The 22,896-nt window shown below is 47.4% G+C and overlaps 46 non-coding genes across 46 annotated transcripts; all 46 read left to right on the top strand.

Annotated features, from left to right (window-relative positions):
• Window positions 1-187: 187 nt before the first annotated feature.
• On the top strand, window positions 188-260 carry Trnak-cuu (transfer RNA lysine (anticodon CUU)). The gene has a single exon. It is a non-coding gene; the product is annotated as a tRNA-Lys (tRNA).
• A 318-nt stretch (window positions 261-578) lies between these two features.
• Trnat-agu (transfer RNA threonine (anticodon AGU)) lies at window positions 579-650 on the top strand. The gene has a single exon. It is a non-coding gene; the product is annotated as a tRNA-Thr (tRNA).
• A 480-nt stretch (window positions 651-1,130) lies between these two features.
• On the top strand, window positions 1,131-1,203 carry Trnar-ucg (transfer RNA arginine (anticodon UCG)). Its single transcript has one exon. It is a non-coding gene; the product is annotated as a tRNA-Arg (tRNA).
• A 439-nt stretch (window positions 1,204-1,642) lies between these two features.
• On the top strand, window positions 1,643-1,715 carry Trnak-cuu (transfer RNA lysine (anticodon CUU)). The gene has a single exon. It is a non-coding gene; the product is annotated as a tRNA-Lys (tRNA).
• A 318-nt stretch (window positions 1,716-2,033) lies between these two features.
• On the top strand, window positions 2,034-2,105 carry Trnat-agu (transfer RNA threonine (anticodon AGU)). The gene has a single exon. It is a non-coding gene; the product is annotated as a tRNA-Thr (tRNA).
• Window positions 2,106-2,659: 554 nt separating this feature from the next.
• Trnar-ucg (transfer RNA arginine (anticodon UCG)) lies at window positions 2,660-2,732 on the top strand. The gene has a single exon. It is a non-coding gene; the product is annotated as a tRNA-Arg (tRNA).
• Window positions 2,733-3,171: 439 nt separating this feature from the next.
• On the top strand, window positions 3,172-3,244 carry Trnak-cuu (transfer RNA lysine (anticodon CUU)). The gene has a single exon. It is a non-coding gene; the product is annotated as a tRNA-Lys (tRNA).
• A 318-nt stretch (window positions 3,245-3,562) lies between these two features.
• Window positions 3,563-3,634, top strand: Trnat-agu (transfer RNA threonine (anticodon AGU)). The gene has a single exon. It is a non-coding gene; the product is annotated as a tRNA-Thr (tRNA).
• A 481-nt stretch (window positions 3,635-4,115) lies between these two features.
• Trnar-ucg (transfer RNA arginine (anticodon UCG)) lies at window positions 4,116-4,188 on the top strand. The gene has a single exon. It is a non-coding gene; the product is annotated as a tRNA-Arg (tRNA).
• Window positions 4,189-4,627: 439 nt separating this feature from the next.
• On the top strand, window positions 4,628-4,700 carry Trnak-cuu (transfer RNA lysine (anticodon CUU)). Its single transcript has one exon. It is a non-coding gene; the product is annotated as a tRNA-Lys (tRNA).
• Window positions 4,701-5,018: 318 nt separating this feature from the next.
• Trnat-agu (transfer RNA threonine (anticodon AGU)) lies at window positions 5,019-5,090 on the top strand. The gene has a single exon. It is a non-coding gene; the product is annotated as a tRNA-Thr (tRNA).
• Window positions 5,091-5,570: 480 nt separating this feature from the next.
• Window positions 5,571-5,643, top strand: Trnar-ucg (transfer RNA arginine (anticodon UCG)). Its single transcript has one exon. It is a non-coding gene; the product is annotated as a tRNA-Arg (tRNA).
• A 439-nt stretch (window positions 5,644-6,082) lies between these two features.
• Trnak-cuu (transfer RNA lysine (anticodon CUU)) lies at window positions 6,083-6,155 on the top strand. The gene has a single exon. It is a non-coding gene; the product is annotated as a tRNA-Lys (tRNA).
• Window positions 6,156-6,473: 318 nt separating this feature from the next.
• On the top strand, window positions 6,474-6,545 carry Trnat-agu (transfer RNA threonine (anticodon AGU)). Its single transcript has one exon. It is a non-coding gene; the product is annotated as a tRNA-Thr (tRNA).
• Window positions 6,546-7,090: 545 nt separating this feature from the next.
• Trnar-ucg (transfer RNA arginine (anticodon UCG)) lies at window positions 7,091-7,163 on the top strand. Its single transcript has one exon. It is a non-coding gene; the product is annotated as a tRNA-Arg (tRNA).
• A 439-nt stretch (window positions 7,164-7,602) lies between these two features.
• Trnak-cuu (transfer RNA lysine (anticodon CUU)) lies at window positions 7,603-7,675 on the top strand. The gene has a single exon. It is a non-coding gene; the product is annotated as a tRNA-Lys (tRNA).
• A 318-nt stretch (window positions 7,676-7,993) lies between these two features.
• On the top strand, window positions 7,994-8,065 carry Trnat-agu (transfer RNA threonine (anticodon AGU)). The gene has a single exon. It is a non-coding gene; the product is annotated as a tRNA-Thr (tRNA).
• Window positions 8,066-8,610: 545 nt separating this feature from the next.
• On the top strand, window positions 8,611-8,683 carry Trnar-ucg (transfer RNA arginine (anticodon UCG)). The gene has a single exon. It is a non-coding gene; the product is annotated as a tRNA-Arg (tRNA).
• A 439-nt stretch (window positions 8,684-9,122) lies between these two features.
• On the top strand, window positions 9,123-9,195 carry Trnak-cuu (transfer RNA lysine (anticodon CUU)). Its single transcript has one exon. It is a non-coding gene; the product is annotated as a tRNA-Lys (tRNA).
• Window positions 9,196-9,513: 318 nt separating this feature from the next.
• On the top strand, window positions 9,514-9,585 carry Trnat-agu (transfer RNA threonine (anticodon AGU)). Its single transcript has one exon. It is a non-coding gene; the product is annotated as a tRNA-Thr (tRNA).
• Window positions 9,586-10,130: 545 nt separating this feature from the next.
• Trnar-ucg (transfer RNA arginine (anticodon UCG)) lies at window positions 10,131-10,203 on the top strand. Its single transcript has one exon. It is a non-coding gene; the product is annotated as a tRNA-Arg (tRNA).
• Window positions 10,204-10,642: 439 nt separating this feature from the next.
• Trnak-cuu (transfer RNA lysine (anticodon CUU)) lies at window positions 10,643-10,715 on the top strand. Its single transcript has one exon. It is a non-coding gene; the product is annotated as a tRNA-Lys (tRNA).
• Window positions 10,716-11,033: 318 nt separating this feature from the next.
• On the top strand, window positions 11,034-11,105 carry Trnat-agu (transfer RNA threonine (anticodon AGU)). Its single transcript has one exon. It is a non-coding gene; the product is annotated as a tRNA-Thr (tRNA).
• Window positions 11,106-11,650: 545 nt separating this feature from the next.
• Trnar-ucg (transfer RNA arginine (anticodon UCG)) lies at window positions 11,651-11,723 on the top strand. Its single transcript has one exon. It is a non-coding gene; the product is annotated as a tRNA-Arg (tRNA).
• A 439-nt stretch (window positions 11,724-12,162) lies between these two features.
• Window positions 12,163-12,235, top strand: Trnak-cuu (transfer RNA lysine (anticodon CUU)). The gene has a single exon. It is a non-coding gene; the product is annotated as a tRNA-Lys (tRNA).
• A 318-nt stretch (window positions 12,236-12,553) lies between these two features.
• Window positions 12,554-12,625, top strand: Trnat-agu (transfer RNA threonine (anticodon AGU)). The gene has a single exon. It is a non-coding gene; the product is annotated as a tRNA-Thr (tRNA).
• A 478-nt stretch (window positions 12,626-13,103) lies between these two features.
• Window positions 13,104-13,176, top strand: Trnar-ucg (transfer RNA arginine (anticodon UCG)). Its single transcript has one exon. It is a non-coding gene; the product is annotated as a tRNA-Arg (tRNA).
• Window positions 13,177-13,615: 439 nt separating this feature from the next.
• Trnak-cuu (transfer RNA lysine (anticodon CUU)) lies at window positions 13,616-13,688 on the top strand. Its single transcript has one exon. It is a non-coding gene; the product is annotated as a tRNA-Lys (tRNA).
• A 318-nt stretch (window positions 13,689-14,006) lies between these two features.
• Trnat-agu (transfer RNA threonine (anticodon AGU)) lies at window positions 14,007-14,078 on the top strand. Its single transcript has one exon. It is a non-coding gene; the product is annotated as a tRNA-Thr (tRNA).
• A 542-nt stretch (window positions 14,079-14,620) lies between these two features.
• Window positions 14,621-14,693, top strand: Trnar-ucg (transfer RNA arginine (anticodon UCG)). The gene has a single exon. It is a non-coding gene; the product is annotated as a tRNA-Arg (tRNA).
• Window positions 14,694-15,132: 439 nt separating this feature from the next.
• Trnak-cuu (transfer RNA lysine (anticodon CUU)) lies at window positions 15,133-15,205 on the top strand. The gene has a single exon. It is a non-coding gene; the product is annotated as a tRNA-Lys (tRNA).
• Window positions 15,206-15,523: 318 nt separating this feature from the next.
• Window positions 15,524-15,595, top strand: Trnat-agu (transfer RNA threonine (anticodon AGU)). The gene has a single exon. It is a non-coding gene; the product is annotated as a tRNA-Thr (tRNA).
• Window positions 15,596-16,140: 545 nt separating this feature from the next.
• Window positions 16,141-16,213, top strand: Trnar-ucg (transfer RNA arginine (anticodon UCG)). Its single transcript has one exon. It is a non-coding gene; the product is annotated as a tRNA-Arg (tRNA).
• Window positions 16,214-16,652: 439 nt separating this feature from the next.
• On the top strand, window positions 16,653-16,725 carry Trnak-cuu (transfer RNA lysine (anticodon CUU)). The gene has a single exon. It is a non-coding gene; the product is annotated as a tRNA-Lys (tRNA).
• A 318-nt stretch (window positions 16,726-17,043) lies between these two features.
• Trnat-agu (transfer RNA threonine (anticodon AGU)) lies at window positions 17,044-17,115 on the top strand. The gene has a single exon. It is a non-coding gene; the product is annotated as a tRNA-Thr (tRNA).
• A 545-nt stretch (window positions 17,116-17,660) lies between these two features.
• Trnar-ucg (transfer RNA arginine (anticodon UCG)) lies at window positions 17,661-17,733 on the top strand. Its single transcript has one exon. It is a non-coding gene; the product is annotated as a tRNA-Arg (tRNA).
• A 439-nt stretch (window positions 17,734-18,172) lies between these two features.
• On the top strand, window positions 18,173-18,245 carry Trnak-cuu (transfer RNA lysine (anticodon CUU)). Its single transcript has one exon. It is a non-coding gene; the product is annotated as a tRNA-Lys (tRNA).
• Window positions 18,246-18,563: 318 nt separating this feature from the next.
• Trnat-agu (transfer RNA threonine (anticodon AGU)) lies at window positions 18,564-18,635 on the top strand. Its single transcript has one exon. It is a non-coding gene; the product is annotated as a tRNA-Thr (tRNA).
• A 545-nt stretch (window positions 18,636-19,180) lies between these two features.
• Window positions 19,181-19,253, top strand: Trnar-ucg (transfer RNA arginine (anticodon UCG)). The gene has a single exon. It is a non-coding gene; the product is annotated as a tRNA-Arg (tRNA).
• Window positions 19,254-19,692: 439 nt separating this feature from the next.
• On the top strand, window positions 19,693-19,765 carry Trnak-cuu (transfer RNA lysine (anticodon CUU)). Its single transcript has one exon. It is a non-coding gene; the product is annotated as a tRNA-Lys (tRNA).
• A 318-nt stretch (window positions 19,766-20,083) lies between these two features.
• On the top strand, window positions 20,084-20,155 carry Trnat-agu (transfer RNA threonine (anticodon AGU)). The gene has a single exon. It is a non-coding gene; the product is annotated as a tRNA-Thr (tRNA).
• Window positions 20,156-20,700: 545 nt separating this feature from the next.
• Window positions 20,701-20,773, top strand: Trnar-ucg (transfer RNA arginine (anticodon UCG)). The gene has a single exon. It is a non-coding gene; the product is annotated as a tRNA-Arg (tRNA).
• A 439-nt stretch (window positions 20,774-21,212) lies between these two features.
• Trnak-cuu (transfer RNA lysine (anticodon CUU)) lies at window positions 21,213-21,285 on the top strand. The gene has a single exon. It is a non-coding gene; the product is annotated as a tRNA-Lys (tRNA).
• A 318-nt stretch (window positions 21,286-21,603) lies between these two features.
• On the top strand, window positions 21,604-21,675 carry Trnat-agu (transfer RNA threonine (anticodon AGU)). Its single transcript has one exon. It is a non-coding gene; the product is annotated as a tRNA-Thr (tRNA).
• A 545-nt stretch (window positions 21,676-22,220) lies between these two features.
• On the top strand, window positions 22,221-22,293 carry Trnar-ucg (transfer RNA arginine (anticodon UCG)). Its single transcript has one exon. It is a non-coding gene; the product is annotated as a tRNA-Arg (tRNA).
• A 439-nt stretch (window positions 22,294-22,732) lies between these two features.
• Window positions 22,733-22,805, top strand: Trnak-cuu (transfer RNA lysine (anticodon CUU)). The gene has a single exon. It is a non-coding gene; the product is annotated as a tRNA-Lys (tRNA).
• Window positions 22,806-22,896: the final 91 nt, after the last annotated feature.

Raw genomic sequence — 22,896 nt, 5'->3', positions numbered from 1 at the left:
GTGTTGAATAATGGTGCTGATAGCCACGTATCATTTCAAGCAGATTTGATGCCTTTCGGAGACAATTTTTCATTAAATAGGATTGTAGCTGATTTGTGGCAGCAGGAAATAAGCTGTAGTCAAAAGAATCTTCAATAGATGGTCGCAGGTCAAATCAGTATTGTATGGCTCGTAACCCTTGTGTACAGCCCGGCTAGCTCAGTCGGTAGAGCATGAGACTCTTAATCTCAGGGTCGTGGGTTCGAGCCCCACGCTGGGCGGCTCAAAATTTTGTGTCTACGCGGATCCAACATGCGCCCCTCTCGTGAGCCTTGCGTGATGAACGTAACGGGTTACGACGATGCCTAGCTTCGGATGAATATCAGAGGAACGGTATTTGAAGCTGAAAGTAACTCTGAAATGAAATAAATTTGTTTTGGAATTTAATTTGTACATCGATATGGTGTGAGATGTGTAGGAAAGCAGCAGCTGTGCTAACGAAATGCAAATAATGGTCGCTCATGCGGTGCGTTTCGAGCTGAAGGGCTCCGATTCACTAGTCTGTAAGAACAAAGTACCCGAAAAGCGCGCTAGGAGGCGCCTCCTTAGCTCAGTGGCAGAGCGCTGGTCTAGTAAACCAGAGGTCGTGAGTTCGATCCTCACAGGAGGCAAATTATGAATGGGTGCGGTATTTAAGAAATGCTCTCGCAAATGAATAGTGTGAATGGTGCTATTAAAGTGGGCACCAGACACTGCTGCTTTTGGCAGTCTCCGGTGAATGCCGACGTGAAATACTTAGTTCTTGTGATGTATTTTCTACCCCTGATAAAGACCCTCGCGATTATCATCGTCGGCGGCGGCGGCGGCGCTTTGGTAATAGCGACAACTCGCCATTGTATCACTTAAGGTGAGGTACCTTCCGCAAGCGACTGAGATGGCACTAAGCGATTGAAGCTGATTTGCCACCTCTTGTTTGATCAGCGTCATAAGGGCTTGAATGTAACTTGCGATGGGACACAGCAAGAAGTAGCGTCGCACTTTTAGTACTAAAATTTGAGATGGAGAACTGGGTCAAAGATGGGAAATTCATTCCGCCAAGTGTACAAATGGTGAAAATGAGGTGTGTGTGTGGGGAAGCATATTGCGCCAGTGACCGTGTGGCCTAATGGATAAGGCGTCGGACTTCGGATCCGAAGATTGCAGGTTCGAATCCTGTCACGGTCGAGTTTTTCCTGTTCTGCAAAAGATGCATGCTGTTTTAGTGTGTTGTTTGAGTACTGCAAAACTAGTTGAAAGTAGCTGCTGTCCGCTTCCTGGCTGCAAAACCGGCGTCTACCTGAAGCACAAGCAACACAAGGGTGATCTGTAGCGAAATTTTCGGCACAGTGCCGTTCAGGAGAGTTTTTGTTGCAACTACTGCATCTGATTCAGGACCCAAGGGCTACGCCACAGGCGTCTGCGCACAGTCGAGCATGTGTGTTGAATAATGGTGCTGATAGCCACGTATCATTTCAAGCAGATTTGATGCCTTTCAGAGACAATTTTTCATTAAATAGGATTGTAGCTGATTTGTGGCAGCAGGAAATTAGCTGTAGTCAAAAGAATCTTCAATAGATGGTCGCAGGTCAAATCAGTATTGTATGGCTCGTAACCCTTGTGTACAGCCCGGCTAGCTCAGTCGGTAGAGCATGAGACTCTTAATCTCAGGGTCGTGGGTTCGAGCCCCACGCTGGGCGGCTCAAAATTTTGTGTCTACGCGGATCCAACATGCGCCCCTCTCGTGAGCCTTGCGTGATGAACGTAACGGGTTACGACGATGCCTAGCTTCGGATGAATATCAGAGGAACGGTATTTGAAGCTGAAAGTAACTCTGAAATGAAATAAATTTGTTTTGGAATTTAATTTGTACATCGATATGGTGTGAGATGTGTAGGAAAGCAGCAGCTGTGCTAACGAAATGCAAATAATGGTCGCTCATGCGGTGCGTTTCGAGCTGAAGGGCTCCGATTCACTAGTCTGTAAGAACAAAGTACCCGAAAAGCGCGCTAGGAGGCGCCTCCTTAGCTCAGTGGCAGAGCGCTGGTCTAGTAAACCAGAGGTCGTGAGTTCGATCCTCACAGGAGGCAAATGAATTTTGTAACAGCCCCTCCCACCGTGGCCCTTTCGAAAAAAGCGGTCAAGGATAAAAAAAATTATGAATGGGTGCGGTATTTAAGAAATGCTCTCGCAAATGAATAGTGTGAATGGTGCTATTAAAGTGGGCACCAGACACTGCTGCTTTTGGCAGTCTCCGGTGAATGCCGACGTGAAATACTTAGTTCTTGTGATGTATTTTCTACCCCTGATAAAGACCCTCGCGATTATCATCGTCGTCGTCGTCGTCGGCGGCGGCGGCGGCGCTTTGGTAATAGCGACAACTCGCCATTGTATCACTTAAGGTGAGGTACCTTCCGCAAGCGACTGAGATGGCACTAAGCGATTGAAGCTGATTTGCCACCTCTTGTTTGATCAGCGTCATAAGGGCTTGAATGTAACTTGCGATGGGACACAGCAAGAAGTAGCGTCGCACTTTTAGTACTAAAATTTGAGATGGAGAACTGGGTCAAAGATGGGAAATTCATTCCGCCAAGTGTACAAATGGTGAAAATGAGGTGTGTGTGGGGAAGCATATTGCGCCAGTGACCGTGTGGCCTAATGGATAAGGCGTCGGACTTCGGATCCGAAGATTGCAGGTTCGAATCCCGTCACGGTCGAGTTTTTCCTGTTCTGCAAAAGATGCATGCTGTTTTAGTGTGTTGTTTGAGTACTGCAAAACTAGTTGAAAGTAGCTGCTGTCCGCTTCCTGGCTGCAAAACCGGCGTCTACCTGAAGCACAAGCAACACAAGGGTGATCTGTAGCGAAATTTTCGGCACAGTGCCGTTCAGGAGAGTTTTTGTTGCAACTACTGCATCTGATTCAGGACCCAAGGGCTACGCCACAGGCGTCTGCGCACAGTCGAGCATGTGTGTTGAATAATGGTGCTGATAGCCACGTATCATTTCAAGCAGATTTGATGCCTTTCGGAGACAATTTTTCATTAAATAGGATTGTAGCTGATTTGTGGCAGCAGGAAATAAGCTGTAGTCAAAAGAATCTTTAATAGATGGTCGCAGGTCAAATCAGTATTGTATGGCTCGTAACCCTTGTGTACAGCCCGGCTAGCTCAGTCGGTAGAGCATGAGACTCTTAATCTCAGGGTCGTGGGTTCGAGCCCCACGCTGGGCGCCTCAAAATTTTGTGTCTACGCGGATCCAACATGCGCCCCTCTCGTGAGCCTTGCGTGATGAACGTAACGGGTTACGACGATGCCTAGCTTCGGATGAATATCAGAGGAACGGTATTTGAAGCTGAAAGTAACTCTGAAATGAAATAAATTTGTTTTGGAATTTAATTTGTACATCGATATGGTGTGAGATGTGTAGGAAAGCAGCAGCTGTGCTAACGAAATGCAAATAATGGTCGCTCATGCGGTGCGTTTCGAGCTGAAGGGCTCCGATTCACTAGTCTGTAAGAACAAAGTACCCGAAAAGCGCGCTAGGAGGCGCCTCCTTAGCTCAGTGGCAGAGCGCTGGTCTAGTAAACCAGAGGTCGTGAGTTCGATCCTCACAGGAGGCAAATTATGAATGGGTGCGGTATTTAAGAAATGCTCTCGCAAATGAATAGTGTGAATGGTGCTATTAAAGTGGGCACCAGACACTGCTGCTTTTGGCAGTCTCCGGTGAATGCCGACGTGAAATACTTAGTTCTTGTGATGTATTTTCTACCCCTGATAAAGACCCTCGCGATTATCATCGTCGTCGTCGGCGGCGGCGGCGCTTTGGTAATAGCGACAACTCGCCATTGTATCACTTAAGGTGAGGTACCTTCCGCAAGCGACTGAGATGGCACTAAGCGATTGAAGCTGATTTGCCACCTCTTGTTTGATCAGCGTCATAAGGGCTTGAATGTAACTTGCGATGGGACACAGCAAGAAGTAGCGTCGCACTTTTAGTACTAAAATTTGAGATGGAGAACTGGGTCAAAGATGGGAAATTCATTCCGCCAAGTGTACAAATGGTGAAAATGAGGTGTGTGTGGGGAAGCATATTGCGCCAGTGACCGTGTGGCCTAATGGATAAGGCGTCGGACTTCGGATCCGAAGATTGCAGGTTCGAATCCTGTCACGGTCGAGTTTTTCCTGTTCTGCAAAAGATGCATGCTGTTTTAGTGTGTTGTTTGAGTACTGCAAAACTAGTTGAAAGTAGCTGCTGTCCGCTTCCTGGCTGCAAAACCGGCGTCTACCTGAAGCACAAGCAAGACAAGGGTGATCTGTAGCGAAATTTTCGGCACAGTGCCGTTCAGGAGAGTTTTTGTTGCAACTAGTGCATCTGATTCAGGACCCAAGGGCTACGCCACAGGCGTCTGCGCACAGTCGAGCATGTGTGTTGAATAATGGTGCTGATAGCCACGTATCATTTCAAGCAGATTTGATGCCTTTCGGAGACAATTTTTCATTAAATAGGATTGTAGCTGATTTGTGGCAGCAGGAAATAAGCTGTAGTCAAAAGAATCTTCAATAGATGGTCGCAGGTCAAATCAGTATTGTATGGCTCGTAACCCTTGTGTACAGCCCGGCTAGCTCAGTCGGTAGAGCATGAGACTCTTAATCTCAGGGTCGTGGGTTCGAGCCCCACGCTGGGCGGCTCAAAATTTTGTGTCTACGCGGATCCAACATGCGCCCCTCTCGTGAGCCTTGCGTGATGAACGTAACGGGTTACGACGATGCCTAGCTTCGGATGAATATCAGAGGAACGGTATTTGAAGCTGAAAGTAACTCTGAAATGAAATAAATTTGTTTTGGAATTTAATTTGTACATCGATATGGTGTGAGATGTGTAGGAAAGCAGCAGCTGTGCTAACGAAATGCAAATAATGGTCGCTCATGCGGTGCGTTTCGAGCTGAAGGGCTCCGATTCACTAGTCTGTAAGAACAAAGTACCCGAAAAGCGCGCTAGGAGGCGCCTCCTTAGCTCAGTGGCAGAGCGCTGGTCTAGTAAACCAGAGGTCGTGAGTTCGATCCTCACAGGAGGCAAATTATGAATGGGTGCGGTATTTAAGAAATGCTCTCGCAAATGAATAGTGTGAATGGTGCTATTAAAGTGGGCACCAGACACTGCTGCTTTTGGCAGTCTCCGGTGAATGCCGACGTGAAATACTTAGTTCTTGTGATGTATTTTCTACCCCTGATAAAGACCCTCGCGATTATCATCGTCGGCGGCGGCGGCGGCGCTTTGGTAATAGCGACAACTCGCCATTGTATCACTTAAGGTGAGGTACCTTCCGCAAGCGACTGAGATGGCACTAAGCGATTGAAGCTGATTTGCCACCTCTTGTTTGATCAGCGTCATAAGGGCTTGAATGTAACTTGCGATGGGACACAGCAAGAAGTAGCGTCGCACTTTTAGTACTAAAATTTGAGATGGAGAACTGGGTCAAAGATGGGAAATTCATTCCGCCAAGTGTACAAATGGTGAAAATGAGGTGTGTGTGTGGGGAAGCATATTGCGCCAGTGACCGTGTGGCCTAATGGATAAGGCGTCGGACTTCGGATCCGAAGATTGCAGGTTCGAATCCTGTCACGGTCGAGTTTTTCCTGTTCTGCAAAAGATGCATGCTGTTTTAGTGTGTTGTTTGAGTACTGCAAAACTAGTTGAAAGTAGCTGCTGTCCGCTTCCTGGCTGCAAAACCGGCGTCTACCTGAAGCACAAGCAAGACAAGGGTGATCTGTAGCGAAATTTTCGGCACAGTGCCGTTCAGGAGAGTTTTTGTTGCAACTACTGCATCTGATTCAGGACCCAAGGGCTACGCCACAGGCGTCTGCGCACAGTCGAGCATGTGTGTTGAATAATGGTGCTGATAGCCACGTATCATTTCAAGCAGATTTGATGCCTTTCGGAGACAATTTTTCATTAAATAGGATTGTAGCTGATTTGTGGCAGCAGGAAATAAGCTGTAGTCAAAAGAATCTTCAATAGATGGTCGCAGGTCAAATCAGTATTGTACGGCTCGTAACCCTTGTGTACAGCCCGGCTAGCTCAGTCGGTAGAGCATGAGACTCTTAATCTCAGGGTCGTGGGTTCGAGCCCCACGCTGGGCGCCTCAAAATTTTGTGTCTACGCGGATCCAACATGCGCCCCTCTCGTGAGCCTTGCGTGATGAACGTAACGGGTTACAACGATGCCTAGCTTCGGATGAATATCAGAGGAACGGTATTTGAAGCTGAAAGTAACTCTGAAATGAAATAAATTTGTTTTGGAATTTAATTTGTACATCGATATGGTGTGAGATGTGTAGGAAAGCAGCAGCTGTGCTAACGAAATGCAAATAATGGTCGCTCATGCGGTGCGTTTCGAGCTGAAGGGCTCCGATTCACTAGTCTGTAAGAACAAAGTACCCGAAAAGCGCGCTAGGAGGCGCCTCCTTAGCTCAGTGGCAGAGCGCTGGTCTAGTAAACCAGAGGTCGTGAGTTCGATCCTCACAGGAGGCAAATGAATTTTGTAACAGCCCCTCCCATCGTGGCCCTTTCGAAAAAAGCGGTCAAGGATAAAAAAAATTATGAATGGGTGCGGTATTTAAGAAATGCTCTCGCAAATGAATAGTGTGAATGGTGCTATTAAAATGGGCACCAGACACTGCTGCTTTTGGCAGTCTCCGGTGAATGCCGACGTGAAATACTTAGTTCTTGTGATGTATTTTCTACCCCTGATAAAGACCCTCGCGATTATCATCGTCGTCGTCGGCGGCGGCGGCGCTTTGGTAATAGCGACAACTCGCCATTGTATCACTTAAGGTGAGGTACCTTCCGCAAGCGACTGAGATGGCACTAAGCGATTGAAGCTGATTTGCCACCTCTTGTTTGATCAGCGTCATAAGGGCTTGAATGTAACTTGCGATGGGACACAGCAAGAAGTAGCGTCGCACTTTTAGTACTAAAATTTGAGATGGAGAACTGGGTCAAAGATGGGAAATTCATTCCGCCAAGTGTACAAATGGTGAAAATGAGGTGTGTGTGGGGAAGCATATTGCGCCAGTGACCGTGTGGCCTAATGGATAAGGCGTCGGACTTCGGATCCGAAGATTGCAGGTTCGAATCCTGTCACAGTCGAGTTTTTCCTGTTCTGCAAAAGATGCATGCTGTTTTAGTGTGTTGTTTGAGTACTGCAAAACTAGTTGAAAGTAGCTGCTGTCCGCTTCCTGGCTGCAAAACCGGCGTCTACCTGAAGCACAAGCAACACAAGGGTGATCTGTAGCGAAATTTTCGGCACAGTGCCGTTCAGGAGAGTTTTTGTTGCAACTAGTGCATCTGATTCAGGACCCAAGGGCTACGCCACAGGCGTCTGCGCACAGTCGAGCATGTGTGTTGAATAATGGTGCTGATAGCCACGTATCATTTCAAGCAGATTTGATGCCTTTCGGAGACAATTTTTCATTAAATAGGATTGTAGCTGATTTGTGGCAGCAGGAAATAAGCTGTAGTCAAAAGAATCTTCAATAGATGGTCGCAGGTCAAATCAGTATTGTATGGCTCGTAACCCTTGTGTACAGCCCGGCTAGCTCAGTCGGTAGAGCATGAGACTCTTAATCTCAGGGTCGTGGGTTCGAGCCCCACGCTGGGCGGCTCAAAATTTTGTGTCTACGCGGATCCAACATGCGCCCCTCTCGTGAGCCTTGCGTGATGAACGTAACGGGTTACGACGATGCCTAGCTTCGGATGAATATCAGAGGAACGGTATTTGAAGCTGAAAGTAACTCTGAAATGAAATAAATTTGTTTTGGAATTTAATTTGTACATCGATATGGTGTGAGATGTGTAGGAAAGCAGCAGCTGTGCTAACGAAATGCAAATAATGGTCGCTCATGCGGTGCGTTTCGAGCTGAAGGGCTCCGATTCACTAGTCTGTAAGAACAAAGTACCCGAAAAGCGCGCTAGGAGGCGCCTCCTTAGCTCAGTGGCAGAGCGCTGGTCTAGTAAACCAGAGGTCGTGAGTTCGATCCTCACAGGAGGCAAATGAATTTTGTAACAGCCCCTCCCACCGTGGCCCTTTCGAAAAAAGCGGTCAAGGATAAAAAAAATTATGAATGGGTGCGGTATTTAAGAAATGCTCTCGCAAATGAATAGTGTGAATGGTGCTATTAAAGTGGGCACCAGACACTGCTGCTTTTGGCAGTCTCCGGTGAATGCCGACGTGAAATACTTAGTTCTTGTGATGTATTTTCTACCCCTGATAAAGACCCTCGCGATTATCATCGTCGTCGTCGGCGGCGGCGGCGCTTTGGTAATAGCGACAACTCGCCATTGTATCACTTAAGGTGAGGTACCTTCCGCAAGCGACTGAGATGGCACTAAGCGATTGAAGCTGATTTGCCACCTCTTGTTTGATCAGCGTCATAAGGGCTTGAATGTAACTTGCGATGGGACACAGCAAGAAGTAGCGTCGCACTTTTAGTACTAAAATTTGAGATGGAGAACTGGGTCAAAGATGGGAAATTCATTCCGCCAAGTGTACAAATGGTGAAAATGAGGTGTGTGTGGGGAAGCATATTGCGCCAGTGACCGTGTGGCCTAATGGATAAGGCGTCGGACATCGGATCCGAAGATTGCAGGTTCGAATCCTGTCACGGTCGAGTTTTTCCTGTTCTGCAAAAGATGCATGCTGTTTTAGTGTGTTGTTTGAGTACTGCAAAACTAGTTGAAAGTAGCTGCTGTCCGCTTCCTGGCTGCAAAACCGGCGTCTACCTGAAGCACAAGCAACACAAGGGTGATCTGTAGCGAAATTTTCGGCACAGTGCCGTTCAGGAGAGTTTTTGTTGCAACTACTGCATCTGATTCAGGACCCAAGGGCTACGCCACAGGCGTCTGCGCACAGTCGAGCATGTGTGTTGAATAATGGTGCTGATAGCCACGTATCATTTCAAGCAGATTTGATGCCTTTCGGAGACAATTTTTCATTAAATAGGATTGTAGCTGATTTGTGGCAGCAGGAAATAAGCTGTAGTCAAAAGAATCTTCAATAGATGGTCGCAGGTCAAATCAGTATTGTATGGCTCGTAACCCTTGTGTACAGCCCGGCTAGCTCAGTCGGTAGAGCATGAGATTCTTAATCTCAGGGTCGTGGGTTCGAGCCCCACGCTGGGCGGCTCAAAATTTTGTGTCTACGCGGATCCAACATGCGCCCCTCTCGTGAGCCTTGCGTGATGAACGTAACGGTTTACGACGATGCCTAGCTTCGGATGAATATCAGAGGAACGGTATTTGAAGCTGAAAGTAACTCTGAAATGAAATAAATTTGTTTTGGAATTTAATTTGTACATCGATATGGTGTGAGATGTGTAGGAAAGCAGCAGCTGTGCTAACGAAATGCAAATAATGGTCGCTCATGCGGTGCGTTTCGAGCTGAAGGGCTCCGATTCACTAGTCTGTAAGAACAAAGTACCCGAAAAGCGCGCTAGGAGGCGCCTCCTTAGCTCAGTGGCAGAGCGCTGGTCTAGTAAACCAGAGGTCGTGAGTTCGATCCTCACAGGAGGCAAATGAATTTTGTAACAGCCCCTCCCACCGTGGCCCTTTCGAAAAAAGCGGTCAAGGATAAAAAAAATTATGAATGGGTGCGGTATTTAAGAAATGCTCTCGCAAATGAATAGTGTGAATGGTGCTATTAAAGTGGGCACCAGACACTGCTGCTTTTGGCAGTCTCCGGTGAATGCCGACGTGAAATACTTAGTTCTTGTGATGTATTTTCTACCCCTGATAAAGACCCTCGCGATTATCATCGTCGTCGTCGGCGGCGGCGGCGCTTTGGTAATAGCGACAACTCGCCATTGTATCACTTAAGGTGAGGTACCTTCCGCAAGCGACTGAGATGGCACTAAGCGATTGAAGCTGATTTGCCACCTCTTGTTTGATCAGCGTCATAAGGGCTTGAATGTAACTTGCGATGGGACACAGCAAGAAGTAGCGTCGCACTTTTAGTACTAAAATTTGAGATGGAGAACTGGGTCAAAGATGGGAAATTCATTCCGCCAAGTGTACAAATGGTGAAAATGAGGTGTGTGTGGGGAAGCATATTGCGCCAGTGACCGTGTGGCCTAATGGATAAGGCGTCGGACTTCGGATCCGAAGATTGCAGGTTCGAATCCTGTCACGGTCGAGTTTTTCCTGTTCTGCAAAAGATGCATGCTGTTTTAGTGTGTTGTTTGAGTACTGCAAAACTAGTTGAAAGTAGCTGCTGTCCGCTTCCTGGCTGCAAAACCGGCGTCTACCTGAAGCACAAGCAACACAAGGGTGATCTGTAGCGAAATTTTCGGCACAGTGCCGTTCAGGAGAGTTTTTGTTGCAACTACTGCATCTGATTCAGGACCCAAGGGCTACGCCACAGGCGTCTGCGCACAGTCGAGCATGTGTGTTGAATAATGGTGCTGATAGCCACGTATCATTTCAAGCAGATTTGATGCCTTTCGGAGACAATTTTTCATTAAATAGGATTGTAGCTGATTTGTGGCAGCAGAAAATAAGCTGTAGTCAAAAGAATCTTCAATAGATGGTCGCAGGTCAAATCAGTATTGTATGGCTCGTAACCCTTGTGTACAGCCCGGCTAGCTCAGTCGGTAGAGCATGAGACTCTTAACCTCAGGGTCGTGGGTTCGAGCCCCACGCTGGGCGGCTCAAAATTTTGTGTCTACGCGGATCCAACATGCGCCCCTCTCGTGAGCCTTGCGTGATGAACGTAACGGGTTACGACGATGCCTAGCTTCGGATGAATATCAGAGGAACGGTATTTGAAGCTGAAAGTAACTCTGAAATGAAATAAATTTGTTTTGGAATTTAATTTGTACATCGATATGGTGTGAGATGTGTAGGAAAGCAGCAGCTGTGCTAACGAAATGCAAATAATGGTCGCTCATGCGGTGCTTTTCGAGCTGAAGGGCTCCGATTCACTAGTCTGTAAGAACAAAGTACCCGAAAAGCGCGCTAGGAGGCGCCTCCTTAGCTCAGTGGCAGAGCGCTGGTCTAGTAAACCAGAGGTCGTGAGTTCGATCCTCACAGGAGGCAAATGAATTTTGTAACAGCCCCTCCCACCGTGGCCCTTTCGAAAAAAGCGGTCAAGGATAAAAAAAATTATGAATGGGTGCGGTATTTAAGAAATGCTCTCGCAAATGAATAGTGTGAATGGTGCTATTAAAGTGGGCACCAGACACTGCTGCTTTTGGCAGTCTCCGGTGAATGCCGACGTGAAATACTTAGTTCTTGTGATGTATTTTCTACCCCTGATAAAGACCCTCGCGATTATCATCGTCGTCGTCGGCGGCGGCGGCGCTTTGGTAATAGCGACAACTCGCCATTGTATCACTTAAGGTGAGGTACCTTCCGCAAGCGACTGAGATGGCACTAAGCGATTGAAGCTGATTTGCCACCTCTTGTTTGATCAGCGTCATAAGGGCTTGAATGTAACTTGCGATGGGACACAGCAAGAAGTAGCGTCGCACTTTTAGTACTAAAATTTGAGATGGAGAACTGGGTCAAAGATGGGAAATTCATTCCGCCAAGTGTACAAATGGTGAAAATGAGGTGTGTGTGGGGAAGCATATTGCGCCAGTGACCGTGTGGCCTAATGGATAAGGCGTCGGACTTCGGATCCGAAGATTGCAGGTTCGAATCCTGTCACGGTCGAGTTTTTCCTGTTCTGCAAAAGATGCATGCTGTTTTAGTGTGTTGTTTGAGTACTGCAAAACTAGTTGAAAGTAGCTGCTGTCCGCTTCCTGGCTGCAAAACCGGCGTCTACCTGAAGCACAAGCAAGACAAGGGTGATCTGTAGCGAAATTTTCGGCACAGTGCCGTTCAGGAGAGTTTTTGTTGCAACTAGTGCATCTGATTCAGGACCCAAGGGCTACGCCACAGGCGTCTGCGCACAGTCGAGCATGTGTGTTGAATAATGGTGCTGATAGCCACGTATCATTTCAAGCAGATTTGATGCCTTTCGGAGACAATTTTTCATTAAATAGGATTGTAGCTGATTTGTGGCAGCAGGAAATAAGCTGTAGTCAAAAGAATCTTCAATAGATGGTCGCAGGTCAAATCAGTATTGTATGGCTCGTAACCCTTGTGTACAGCCCGGCTAGCTCAGTCGGTAGAGCATGAGACTCTTAATCTCAGGGTCGTGGGTTCGAGCCCCACGCTGGGCGGCTCAAAATTTTGTGTCTACGCGGATCCAAAATGCGCCCCTCTCGTGAGCCTTGCGTGATGAACGTAACGGGTTACGACGATGCCTAGCTTCGGATGAATATCAGAGGAACGGTATTTGAAGCTGAAAGTAACTCTGAAATGAAATAAATTTGTTTTGGAATTTAATTTGTACATCGATATGGTGTGAGATGTGTAGGAAAGCAGCAGCTGTGCTAACGAAATGCAAATAATGGTCGCTCATGCGGTGCGTTTCGAGCTGAAGGGCTCCGATTCACTAGTCTGTAAGAACAAAGTACCCGAAAAGCGCGCTAGGAGGCGCCTCCTTAGCTCAGTGGCAGAGCGCTGGTCTAGTAAACCAGAGGTCGTGAGTTCGATCCTCACAGGAGGCAAATTATGAATGGGTGCGGTATTTAAGAAATGCTCTCGCAAATGAATAGTGTGAATGGTGCTATTAAAGTGGGCACCAGACACTGCTGCTTTTGGCAGTCTCCGGTGAATGCCGACGTGAAATACTTAGTTCTTGTGATGTATTTTCTACCCCTGATAAAGACCCTCGCGATTATCATCGTCGGCGGCGGCGGCGGCGCTTTGGTAATAGCGACAACTCGCCATTGTATCACTTAAGGTGAGGTACCTTCCGCAAGCGACTGAGATGGCACTAAGCGATTGAAGCTGATTTGCCACCTCTTGTTTGATCAGCGTCATAAGGGCTTGAATGTAACTTGCGATGGGACACAGCAAGAAGTAGCGTCGCACTTTTAGTACTAAAATTTGAGATGGAGAACTGGGTCAAAGATGGGAAATTCATTCCGCCAAGTGTACAAATGGTGAAAATGAGGTGTGTGTGGGGAAGCATATTGCGCCAGTGACCGTGTGGCCTAATGGATAAGGCGTCGGACTTCGGATCCGAAGATTGCAGGTTCGAATCCTGTCACAGTCGAGTTTTTCCTGTTCTGCAAAAGATGCATGCTGTTTTAGTGTGTTGTTTGAGTACTGCAAAACTAGTTGAAAGTAGCTGCTGTCCGCTTCCTGGCTGCAAAACCGGCGTCTACCTGAAGCACAAGCAACACAAGGGTGATCTGTAGCGAAATTTTCGGCACAGTGCCGTTCAGGAGAGTTTTTGTTGCAACTAGTGCATCTGATTCAGGACCCAAGGGCTACGCCACAGGCGTCTGCGCACAGTCGAGCATGTGTGTTGAATAATGGTGCTGATAGCCACGTATCATTTCAAGCAGATTTGATGCCTTTCGGAGACAATTTTTCATTAAATAGGATTGTAGCTGATTTGTGGCAGCAGGAAATAAGCTGTAGTCAAAAGAATCTTCAATAGATGGTCGCAGGTCAAATCAGTATTGTATGGCTCGTAACCCTTGTGTACAGCCCGGCTAGCTCAGTCGGTAGAGCATGAGACTCTTAATCTCAGGGTCGTGGGTTCGAGCCCCACGCTGGGCGGCTCAAAATTTTGTGTCTACGCGGATCCAACATGCGCCCCTCTCGTGAGCCTTGCGTGATGAACGTAACGGGTTACGACGATGCCTAGCTTCGGATGAATATCAGAGGAACGGTATTTGAAGCTGAAAGTAACTCTGAAATGAAATAAATTTGTTTTGGAATTTAATTTGTACATCGATATGGTGTGAGATGTGTAGGAAAGCAGCAGCTGTGCTAACGAAATGCAAATAATGGTCGCTCATGCGGTGCGTTTCGAGCTGAAGGGCTCCGATTCACTAGTCTGTAAGAACAAAGTACCCGAAAAGCGCGCTAGGAGGCGCCTCCTTAGCTCAGTGGCAGAGCGCTGGTCTAGTAAACCAGAGGTCGTGAGTTCGATCCTCACAGGAGGCAAATGAATTTTGTAACAGCCCCTCCCACCGTGGCCCTTTCGAAAAAAGCGGTCAAGGATAAAAAAAATTATGAATGGGTGCGGTATTTAAGAAATGCTCTCGCAAATGAATAGTGTGAATGGTGCTATTAAAGTGGGCACCAGACACTGCTGCTTTTGGCAGTCTCCGGTGAATGCCGACGTGAAATACTTAGTTCTTGTGATGTATTTTCTACCCCTGATAAAGACCCTCGCGATTATCATCGTCGGCGGCGGCGGCGGCGCTTTGGTAATAGCGACAACTCGCCATTGTATCACTTAAGGTGAGGTACCTTCCGCAAGCGACTGAGATGGCACTAAGCGATTGAAGCTGATTTGCCACCTCTTGTTTGATCAGCGTCATAAGGGCTTGAATGTAACTTGCGATGGGACACAGCAAGAAGTAGCGTCGCACTTTTAGTACTAAAATTTGAGATGGAGAACTGGGTCAAAGATGGGAAATTCATTCCGCCAAGTGTACAAATGGTGAAAATGAGGTGTGTGTGGGGAAGCATATTGCGCCAGTGACCGTGTGGCCTAATGGATAAGGCGTCGGACTTCGGATCCGAAGATTGCAGGTTCGAATCCTGTCACAGTCGAGTTTTTCCTGTTCTGCAAAAGATGCATGCTGTTTTAGTGTGTTGTTTGAGTACTGCAAAACTAGTTGAAAGTAGCTGCTGTCCGCTTCCTGGCTGCAAAACCGGCGTCTACCTGAAGCACAAGCAACACAAGGGTGATCTGTAGCGAAATTTTCGGCACAGTGCCGTTCAGGAGAGTTTTTGTTGCAACTAGTGCATCTGATTCAGGACCCAAGGGCTACGCCACAGGCGTCTGCGCACAGTCGAGCATGTGTGTTGAATAATGGTGCTGATAGCCACGTATCATTTCAAGCAGATTTGATGCCTTTCGGAGACAATTTTTCATTAAATAGGATTGTAGCTGATTTGTGGCAGCAGGAAATAAGCTGTAGTCAAAAGAATCTTCAATAGATGGTCGCAGGTCAAATCAGTATTGTATGGCTCGTAACCCTTGTGTACAGCCCGGCTAGCTCAGTCGGTAGAGCATGAGACTCTTAATCTCAGGGTCGTGGGTTCGAGCCCCACGCTGGGCGGCTCAAAATTTTGTGTCTACGCGGATCCAACATGCGCCCCTCTCGTGAGCCTTGCGTGATGAACGTAACGGGTTACGACGATGCCTAGCTTCGGATGAATATCAGAGGAACGGTATTTGAAGCTGAAAGTAACTCTGAAATGAAATAAATTTGTTTTGGAATTTAATTTGTACATCGATATGGTGTGAGATGTGTAGGAAAGCAGCAGCTGTGCTAACGAAATGCAAATAATGGTCGCTCATGCGGTGCGTTTCGAGCTGAAGGGCTCCGATTCACTAGTCTGTAAGAACAAAGTACCCGAAAAGCGCGCTAGGAGGCGCCTCCTTAGCTCAGTGGCAGAGCGCTGGTCTAGTAAACCAGAGGTCGTGAGTTCGATCCTCACAGGAGGCAAATGAATTTTGTAACAGCCCCTCCCACCGTGGCCCTTTCGAAAAAAGCGGTCAAGGATAAAAAAAATTATGAATGGGTGCGGTATTTAAGAAATGCTCTCGCAAATGAATAGTGTGAATGGTGCTATTAAAGTGGGCACCAGACACTGCTGCTTTTGGCAGTCTCCGGTGAATGCCGACGTGAAATACTTAGTTCTTGTGATGTATTTTCTACCCCTGATAAAGACCCTCGCGATTATCATCGTCGTCGTCGGCGGCGGCGGCGCTTTGGTAATAGCGACAACTCGCCATTGTATCACTTAAGGTGAGGTACCTTCCGCAAGCGACTGAGATGGCACTAAGCGATTGAAGCTGATTTGCCACCTCTTGTTTGATCAGCGTCATAAGGGCTTGAATGTAACTTGCGATGGGACACAGCAAGAAGTAGCGTCGCACTTTTAGTACTAAAATTTGAGATGGAGAACTGGGTCAAAGATGGGAAATTCATTCCGCCAAGTGTACAAATGGTGAAAATGAGGTGTGTGTGGGGAAGCATATTGCGCCAGTGAGCGTGTGGCCTAATGGATAAGGCGTCGGACTTCGGATCCGAAGATTGCAGGTTCGAATCCTGTCATGGTCGAGTTTTTCCTGTTCTGCAAAAGATGCATGCTGTTTTAGTGTGTTGTTTGAGTACTGCAAAACTAGTTGAAAGTAGCTGCTGTCCGCTTCCTGGCTGCAAAACCGGCGTCTACCTGAAGCACAAGCAACACAAGGGTGATCTGTAGCGAAATTTTCGGCACAGTGCCGTTCAGGAGAGTTTTTGTTGCAACTACTGCATCTGATTCAGGACCCAAGGGCTACGCCACAGGCGTCTGCGCACAGTCGAGCATGTGTGTTGAATAATGGTGCTGATAGCCACGTATCATTTCAAGCAGATTTGATGCCTTTCGGAGACAATTTTTCATTAAATAGGATTGTAGCTGATTTGTGGCAGCAGGAAATAAGCTGTAGTCAAAAGAATCTTCAATAGATGGTCGCAGGTCAAATCAGTATTGTATGGCTCGTAACCCTTGTGTACAGCCCGGCTAGCTCAGTCGGTAGAGCATGAGACTCTTAACCTCAGGGTCGTGGGTTCGAGCCCCACGCTGGGCGGCTCAAAATTTTGTGTCTACGCGGATCCAACATGCGCCCCTCTCGTGAGCCTTGCGTGATGAACGTAACGGGTTACGACGATGCCTAGCTTCGGATGAATATCAGAGGAACGGTATTTGAAGCTGAAAGTAACTCTGAAATGAAATAAATTTGTTTTGGAATTTAATTTGTACATCGATATGGTGTGAGATGTGTAGGAAAGCAGCAGCTGTGCTAACGAAATGCAAATAATGGTCGCTCATGCGGTGCTTTTCGAGCTGAAGGGCTCCGATTCACTAGTCTGTAAGAACAAAGTACCCGAAAAGCGCGCTAGGAGGCGCCTCCTTAGCTCAGTGGCAGAGCGCTGGTCTAGTAAACCAGAGGTCGTGAGTTCGATCCTCACAGGAGGCAAATGAATTTTGTAACAGCCCCTCCCACCGTGGCCCTTTCGAAAAAAGCGGTCAAGGATAAAAAAAATTATGAATGGGTGCGGTATTTAAGAAATGCTCTCGCAAATGAATAGTGTGAATGGTGCTATTAAAGTGGGCACCAGACACTGCTGCTTTTGGCAGTCTCCGGTGAATGCCGACGTGAAATACTTAGTTCTTGTGATGTATTTTCTACCCCTGATAAAGACCCTCGCGATTATCATCGTCGTCGTCGGCGGCGGCGGCGCTTTGGTAATAGCGACAACTCGCCATTGTATCACTTAAGGTGAGGTACCTTCCGCAAGCGACTGAGATGGCACTAAGCGATTGAAGCTGATTTGCCACCTCTTGTTTGATCAGCGTCATAAGGGCTTGAATGTAACTTGCGATGGGACACAGCAAGAAGTAGCGTCGCACTTTTAGTACTAAAATTTGAGATGGAGAACTGGGTCAAAGATGGGAAATTCATTCCGCCAAGTGTACAAATGGTGAAAATGAGGTGTGTGTGGGGAAGCATATTGCGCCAGTGACCGTGTGGCCTAATGGATAAGGCGTCGGACTTCGGATCCGAAGATTGCAGGTTCGAATCCTGTCACGGTCGAGTTTTTCCTGTTCTGCAAAAGATGCATGCTGTTTTAGTGTGTTGTTTGAGTACTGCAAAACTAGTTGAAAGTAGCTGCTGTCCGCTTCCTGGCTGCAAAACCGGCGTCTACCTGAAGCACAAGCAACACAAGGGTGATCTGTAGCGAAATTTTCGGCACAGTGCCGTTCAGGAGAGTTTTTGTTGCAACTACTGCATCTGATTCAGGACCCAAGGGCTACGCCACAGGCGTCTGCGCACAGTCGAGCATGTGTGTTGAATAATGGTGCTGATAGCCACGTATCATTTCAAGCAGATTTGATGCCTTTCGGAGACAATTTTTCATTAAATAGGATTGTAGCTGATTTGTGGCAGCAGGAAATAAGCTGTAGTCAAAAGAATCTTCAATAGATGGTCGCAGGTCAAATCAGTATTGTATGGCTCGTAACCCTTGTGTACAGCCCGGCTAGCTCAGTCGGTAGAGCATGAGACTCTTAATCTCAGGGTCGTGGGTTCGAGCCCCACGCTGGGCGGCTCAAAATTTTGTGTCTACGCGGATCCAACATGCGCCCCTCTCGTGAGCCTTGCGTGATGAACGTAACGGGTTACGACGATGCCTAGCTTCGGATGAATATCAGAGGAACGGTATTTGAAGCTGAAAGTAACTCTGAAATGAAATAAATTTGTTTTGGAATTTAATTTGTACATCGATATGGTGTGAGATGTGTAGGAAAGCAGCAGCTGTGCTAACGAAATGCAAATAATGGTCGCTCATGCGGTGCGTTTCGAGCTGAAGGGCTCCGATTCACTAGTCTGTAAGAACAAAGTACCCGAAAAGCGCGCTAGGAGGCGCCTCCTTAGCTCAGTGGCAGAGCGCTGGTCTAGTAAACCAGAGGTCGTGAGTTCGATCCTCACAGGAGGCAAATGAATTTTGTAACAGCCCCTCCCACCGTGGCCCTTTCGAAAAAAGCGGTCAAGGATAAAAAAAATTATGAATGGGTGCGGTATTTAAGAAATGCTCTCGCAAATGAATAGTGTGAATGGTGCTATTAAAGTGGGCACCAGACACTGCTGCTTTTGGCAGTCTCCGGTGAATGCCGACGTGAAATACTTAGTTCTTGTGATGTATTTTCTACCCCTGATAAAGACCCTCGCGATTATCATCGTCGTCGTCGGCGGCGGCGGCGCTTTGGTAATAGCGACAACTCGCCATTGTATCACTTAAGGTGAGGTACCTTCCGCAAGCGACTGAGATGGCACTAAGCGATTGAAGCTGATTTGCCACCTCTTGTTTGATCAGCGTCATAAGGGCTTGAATGTAACTTGCGATGGGACACAGCAAGAAGTAGCGTCGCACTTTTAGTACTAAAATTTGAGATGGAGAACTGGGTCAAAGATGGGAAATTCATTCCGCCAAGTGTACAAATGGTGAAAATGAGGTGTGTGTGGGGAAGCATATTGCGCCAGTGACCGTGTGGCCTAATGGATAAGGCGTCGGACTTCGGATCCGAAGATTGCAGGTTCGAATCCTGTCACGGTCGAGTTTTTCCTGTTCTGCAAAAGATGCATGCTGTTTTAGTGTGTTGTTTGAGTACTGCAAAACTAGTTGAAAGTAGCTGCTGTCCGCTTCCTGGCTGCAAAACCGGCGTCTACCTGAAGCACAAGCAAGACAAGGGTGATGTGTAGCGAAATTTTCGGCACAGTGCCGTTCAGGAGAGTTTTTGTTGCAACTACTGCATCTGATTCAGGACCCAAGGGCTACGCCACAGGCGTCTGCGCACAGTCGAGCATGTGTGTTGAATAATGGTGCTGATAGCCACGTATCATTTCAAGCAGATTTGATGCCTTTCAGAGACAATTTTTCATTAAATAGGATTGTAGCTGATTTGTGGCAGCAGGAAATAAGCTGTAGTCAAAAGAATTTTCAATAGATGGTCGCAGGTCAAATCAGTATTGTATGGCTCGTAACCCTTGTGTACAGCCCGGCTAGCTCAGTCGGTAGAGCATGAGACTCTTAATCTCAGGGTCGTGGGTTCGAGCCCCACGCTGGGCGGCTCAAAATTTTGTGTCTACGCGGATCCAACATGCGCCCCTCTCGTGAGCCTTGCGTGATGAACGTAACGGGTTACGACGATGCCTAGCTTCGGATGAATATCAGAGGAACGGTATTTGAAGCTGAAAGTAACTCTGAAATGAAATAAATTTGTTTTGGAATTTAATTTGTACATCGATATGGTGTGAGATGTGTAGGAAAGCAGCAGCTGTGCTAACGAAATGCAAATAATGGTCGCTCATGCGGTGCGTTTCGAGCTGAAGGGCTCCGATTCACTAGTCTGTAAGAACAAAGTACCCGAAAAGCGCGCCAGGAGGCGCCTCCTTAGCTCAGTGGCAGAGCGCTGGTCTAGTAAACCAGAGGTCGTGAGTTCGATCCTCACAGGAGGCAAATGAATTTTGTAACAGCCCCTCCCACCGTGGCCCTTTCGAAAAAAGCGGTCAAGGATAAAAAAAATTATGAATGGGTGCGGTATTTAAGAAATGCTCTCGCAAATGAATAGTGTGAATGGTGCTATTAAAGTGGGCACCAGACACTGCTGCTTTTGGCAGTCTCCGGTGAATGCCGACGTGAAATACTTAGTTCTTGTGATGTATTTTCTACCCCTGATAAAGACCCTCGCGATTATCATCGTCGTCGTCGTCGGCGGCGGCGCTTTGGTAATAGCGACAACTCGCCATTGTATCACTTAAGGTGAGGTACCTTCCGCAAGCGACTGAGATGGCACTAAGCGATTGAAGCTGATTTGCCACCTCTTGTTTGATCAGCGTCATAAGGGCTTGAATGTAACTTGCGATGGGACACAGCAAGAAGTAGCGTCGCACTTTTAGTACTAAAATTTGAGATGGAGAACTGGGTCAAAGATGGGAAATTCATTCCGCCAAGTGTACAAATGGTGAAAATGAGGTGTGTGTGGGGAAGCATATTGCGCCAGTGACCGTGTGGCCTAATGGATAAGGCGTCGGACTTCGGATCCGAAGATTGCAGGTTCGAATCCTGTCATGGTCGAGTTTTTCCTGTTGTGCAAAAGATGCATGCTGTTTTAGTGTGTTGTTTGAGTACTGCAAAACTAGTTGAAAGTAGCTGCTGTCCGCTTCCTGGCTGCAAAACCGGCGTCTACCTGAAGCACAAGCAACACAAGGGTGATCTGTAGCGAAATTTTCGGCACAGTGCCGTTCAGGAGAGTTTTTGTTGCAACTACTGCATCTGATTCAGGACCCAAGGGCTACGCCACAGGCGTCTGCGCACAGTCGAGCATGTGTGTTGAATAATGGTGCTGATAGCCACGTATCATTTCAAGCAGATTTGATGCCTTTCAGAGACAATTTTTCATTAAATAGGATTGTAGCTGATTTGTGGCAGCAGGAAATAAGCTGTAGTCAAAAGAATCTTCAATAGATGGTCGCAGGTCAAATCAGTATTGTATGGCTCGTAACCCTTGTGTACAGCCCGGCTAGCTCAGTCGGTAGAGCATGAGACTCTTAATCTCAGGGTCGTGGGTTCGAGCCCCACGCTGGGCGGCTCAAAATTTTGTGTCTACGCGGATCCAACATGCGCCCCTCTCGTGAGCCTTGCGTGATGAACGTAACGGGTTACGACGATGCCTAGCTTCGGATGAATATCAGAGGAACGGTATTTGAAGCTGAAAGTAACTCTGAAATGAAATAAATTTGTTTTGGAATTTAATTTGTACATCGATATGGTGTGAGATGTGTAGGAAAGCAGCAGCTGTGCTAACGAAATGCAAATAATGGTCGCTCATGCGGTGCGTTTCGAGCTGAAGGGCTCCGATTCACTAGTCTGTAAGAACAAAGTACCCGAAAAGCGCGCTAGGAGGCGCCTCCTTAGCTCAGTGGCAGAGCGCTGGTCTAGTAAACCAGAGGTCGTGAGTTCGATCCTCACAGGAGGCAAATGAATTTTGTAACAGCCCCTCCCACCGTGGCCCTTTCGAAAAAAGCGGTCAAGGATAAAAAAAATTATGAATGGGTGCGGTATTTAAGAAATGCTCTCGCAAATGAATAGTGTGAATGGTGCTATTAAAGTGGGCACCAGACACTGCTGCTTTTGGCAGTCTCCGGTGAATGCCGACGTGAAATACTTAGTTCTTGTGATGTATTTTCTACCCCTGATAAAGACCCTCGCGATTATCATCGTCGTCGTCGGCGGCGGCGGCGCTTTGGTAATAGCGACAACTCGCCATTGTATCACTTAAGGTGAGGTACCTTCCGCAAGCGACTGAGATGGCACTAAGCGATTGAAGCTGATTTGCCACCTCTTGTTTGATCAGCGTCATAAGGGCTTGAATGTAACTTGCGATGGGACACAGCAAGAAGTAGCGTCGCACTTTTAGTACTAAAATTTGAGATGGAGAACTGGGTCAAAGATGGGAAATTCATTCCGCCAAGTGTACAAATGGTGAAAATGAGGTGTGTGTGGGGAAGCATATTGCGCCAGTGACCGTGTGGCCTAATGGATAAGGCGTGGGACTTCGGATCCGAAGATTGCAGGTTCGAATCCTGTCATGGTCGAGTTTTTCCTGTTCTGCAAAAGATGCATGCTGTTTTAGTGTGTTGTTTTAGTACTGCAAAACTAGTTGAAAGTAGCTGCTGTCCGCTTCCTGGCTGCAAAACCGGCGTCTACCTGAAGCACAAGCAACACAAGGGTGATCTGTAGCGAAATTTTCGGCACAGTGCCGTTCAGGAGAGTTTTTGTTGCAACTACTGCATCTGATTCAGGACCCAAGGGCTACGCCACAGGCGTCTGCGCACAGTCGAGCATGTGTGTTGAATAATGGTGCTGATAGCCACGTATCATTTCAAGCAGATTTGATGCCTTTCGGAGACAATTTTTCATTAAATAGGATTGTAGCTGATTTGTGGCAGCAGGAAATAAGCTGTAGTCAAAAGAATCTTCAATAGATGGTCGCAGGTCAAATCAGTATTGTATGGCTCGTAACCCTTGTGTACAGCCCGGCTAGCTCAGTCGGTAGAGCATGAGACTCTTAATCTCAGGGTCGTGGGTTCGAGCCCCACGCTGGGCGGCTCAAAATTTTGTGTCTACGCGGATCCAACATGCGCCCCTCTCGTGAGCCTTGCGTGATGAACGTAACGGGTTACGACGATGCCTAGCTT

The sequence above is a fragment of the Schistocerca cancellata genome, chromosome 8, assembly GCF_023864275.1.
Source record: "Schistocerca cancellata isolate TAMUIC-IGC-003103 chromosome 8, iqSchCanc2.1, whole genome shotgun sequence".
NCBI classification, from domain to species: domain Eukaryota; kingdom Metazoa; phylum Arthropoda; class Insecta; order Orthoptera; family Acrididae; genus Schistocerca; species Schistocerca cancellata.
Note: the sequence above shows the minus strand (reverse complement) of the source record. Positions and strands in the feature narration are given on the sequence as shown.